This window comes from Puma concolor, chromosome B1, assembly GCF_028749965.1.
Source record: "Puma concolor isolate L17-30 chromosome B1, mPumCon1.1.hap2, whole genome shotgun sequence".
NCBI classification, from domain to species: domain Eukaryota; kingdom Metazoa; phylum Chordata; class Mammalia; order Carnivora; family Felidae; genus Puma; species Puma concolor.
This window is the reverse complement of record NC_141670.1, coordinates 119,019,911-119,023,784: the sequence shown is the minus strand read 5'-3', so window position 1 is coordinate 119,023,784 and position 3,874 is coordinate 119,019,911.

Below are 3,874 nucleotides of genomic sequence, written 5' to 3'. Positions count from 1 at the left end.
ATCCAAACGCTTTGGGACGCAGCAAAGGCAGTCCTGAGAGGAAAATACATTGCAATCCAGGCCTATCTCAAGAAACAAGAAAAATCCCAAATACAAAATCTAACAGCACACCTAAAGGAAATAGAAACAGAACAGCAAAGGCAGCCTAAACCCAGCAGAAGAAGAGAAATAATAAAGATCAGAGCAGAAATAAACAATATAGAATCTAAAAAAACTGTAGAGCAGATCAACGAAACCAAGAGTTGGTCTTTTGAAAAAATAAACAAAATTGACAAACCTCTAGCCAGGCTTCTCAAAAAGAAAAGGGAGATGACCCAAATAGATAAAATCATGAATGAAAATGGAATGATTACAACCAATCCCTCAGAGATACAAACAATTATCAGGGAATACTATGAAAAATTATATGCCAACAAATTGGACAACCTGGAAGAAATGGACAAATTCCTGAACACCCACACTCTTCCAAAACTCAATCAGGAGGAAATAGAAAGCTTGAACAGACCCATCACCAGCGAAGAAATTGAATCGGTTATCAAAAATCTCCCAACAAATAAGAGTCCAGGACCAGATGGCTTCCCAGGGGAGTTCTACCAGACGTTTAAAGCAGAGATAATACCTATCCTTCTCAAGCTATTCCAAGAAATAGAAAGGGAAGGAAAACTTCCAGACTCATTCTATGAAGCCAGTATTACGTTGATTCCTAAACCAGACAGAGACCCAGTAAAAAAAGAGAACTACAGGCCAATATCCCTGATGAATATGGATGCAAAAATTCTCAATAAGATACTAGCAAATCGAATTCAACGGCATATAAAAAGAATTATTCACCATGATCAAGTGGGATTCATTCCTGGGATGCAGGGCTGGTTCAACATTCGCAAATCAATCAACGTGATACATCACATTAACAAAAAAAAAGAAAAGAACCATATGATCCTGTCAATCGGTGCAGAAAAGGCCTTTGACAAAATCCAGCACCGTTTCTTAATAAAAACCCTTGAGAAAGTCGGGATAGAAGGAACATACTTAAAGATCATAAAAGCCATTTATGAAAAGCCCACAGCTAACATCATCCTCAACGGGGAAAAACTGAGAGCTTTTTCCCTGAGATCAGGAACACGACAGGGATGCCCACTCTCACCGCTGTTGCTTAACATAGTGCTGGAAGTTCTAGCATCAGTAATCAGACAACAAAAGGAAATCAAAGGCATCAAAATTGGCAAAGATGAAGTCAAGCTTTCGCTTTTTGCAGATGACATGATATTATACATGGAAAATCCGATAGACTCCACCAAAAGTCTGCTAGAACTGATACATGAATTCAGCAAAGTTGCAGGATACAAAATCAATGTACAGAAATCAGTTGCATTCTTCTACACTAACAATGAAGCAACAGAAAGACAAATAAAGAAACTGATCCCATTCACAATTGCACCAAGAAGCATAAAATACCTAGGAATAAATCTAACCAAAGATGTAAAGGATCTGTATGCTGAAAACTATAGAAAGCTTATGAAGGTAATTGAAGAAGATTTAAAGAAATGGAAAGACATTCCCTGCTCATGGATTGGAAGAATAAATATTGTCAAAATGTCAATACTACCCAAAGCTATCTACACATTCAATGCAATCCCAATCAAAATTGCACCAGCATTCTTCTCGAAACTAGAACAAGCAATCCTAAAATTCATATGGAACCACAAAAGGCCCCGAATAGCCAAAGTAATTTTGAAGAAGAAGACCAAAGCAGGAGGCATCACAATCCCAGACTTTAGCCTCTACTACAAAGCTGTCATCAAGACAGCATGGTATTGGCACAAAAACAGACACATAGACCAATGGAATAGAATAGAAACCCCAGAACTAGACCCACAAACGTATGGCCAACTCATCTTTGACAAAGCAGGAAAGAACATCCAATGGAAAAAAGACAGTCTCTTTAACAAATGGTGCTGGGAGAACTGGACAGCAACATGCAGAAGGTTGAAACTAGACCACTTTCTCACACCATTCACAAAAATAAACTCCAAATGGATAAAGGACCTGAATGTGAGACAGGAAACCATCAAAACCTTAGAGGAGAAAGCAGGAAAAGACCTCTCTGACCTCAGCCGTAGCAATCTCTTACTCGACACATCCCCAAAGGCAAGGGAATTAAAAGCAAAAATGAATTACTGGATCCTTATGAAGATAAAAAGCTTCTGCACAGCAAAGGAAACAACCAACAAAACTAAAAGGCAACCAATGGAATGGGAAAAGATATTTGCAAATGACATATCGGACAAAGGGCTAGTATCCAAAATCTATAAAGAGCTCACTAAACTCCACACCCGAAAAGCAAATAACCCAGTGAAGAAATGGGCAGAAAACATGAATAGACACTTCTCTAAAGAAGACATCTGGATGGCCAACAGGCACATGAAAAGATGTTCAGCGTCGCTCCTTATCAGGGAAATACAAATCAAAACCACACTCAGGTATCACCTCACGCCAATCAGAGTGGCCAAAATGAACAAATCAGGAGACTATAGATGCTGGAGAGGATGTGGAGAAACGGGAACCCTCTTGCACTGTTGGTGGGAATGCAAATTGGTGCAGCTGCTCTGGAAAGCAGTGTGGAGGTTCCTCAGAAAATTAAAAATAGACCTACCCTATGACCCAGCAATAGCACTGCTAGGAATTTATCCAAGGGACACAGGAGTACTGATGCATAGGGGCACTTGTACCCCAATGTTCATAGCAGCACTCTCAACAATAGCCAAATTATGGAAAGAGCCTAAATGTCCATCAACTGATGAATGGATCAAGAAATTGTGGTTTATATACACAATGGAGTACTACGTGGCAATGAGAAAAAATGAAATATGGCCTTTTGTAGCAACGTGGATGGAACTGGAGAGTGTGATGCTAAGTGAAATAAGCCATACAGAGAAAGACAGATACCATATGGTTTCACTCTTATGTGGATCCTGAGAAACTTAACAGGAACCCATGGGGGAGGGGAAGGAAAAAAAAAAAAAGAGGTTAGAGTGGGAGAGAGCCAAAGCATAAGGGACTGTTGAGAACTGAGAACAAACTAAGGGTTGATGGGGGGTGGGAGGGAGGAGAGGGTGGGTGATGGGTATTGAGGAGGGCACCTTTTGGGATGAGCACTGGGTGTTGTATGGAAACCAATTTGACAATAAATTTCATATAGAAGTAAAAAAAAAAAAAAAGACATCATTGGCTTTTTTCTTTGTTTGAATGTGAGGTTTCATACCAAATTTTCAATGCTCCTGAACCCACCTTCTTTCTAATGCATCAAATCCAAATGGCCAATCAGATGGCACAAAGGTGTTCCATGCAGAAAACAAGTCTCCTGACATCGAGTAACCCGCTCTATAACTTCTGGCCCTGGTACCAAAGAATGAAAAGAGAAAGAGAAAGAGGAAACAAAGAAAAAATGCTTTGTGACCTTAGATTGGGCCAACACTTCTTGTCATGTACCATCAATAAAATACCCAGCACCTGCCCCACTACAAAAGGACTTCTTAAACACTGTACCAAAAGCAAGATCCATAAAAGAACAAATTGGTTAATCATACATCACTGAAATTAAAAATCTATTCTCTTTTTTTTTTTAATTTTTTTTTCAACGTTTATTTATTTTTGGGACAGAGAGAGACAGAGCATGAACGGGGGAGGGGCAGAGAGAGAGGGAGACACAGAATCGGAAACAGGCTCCAGGCTCTGAGCCATCAGCCCAGAGCCTGACGCGGGGCTCGAACTCACGGACCGCGAGATCGTGATCTGGCTGAAGTCGGACGCTTAACCGACTGTGCCATCCAGGCGCCCCTATTCTCTTAAAAACACCATTTAGACAGTGAAAAGG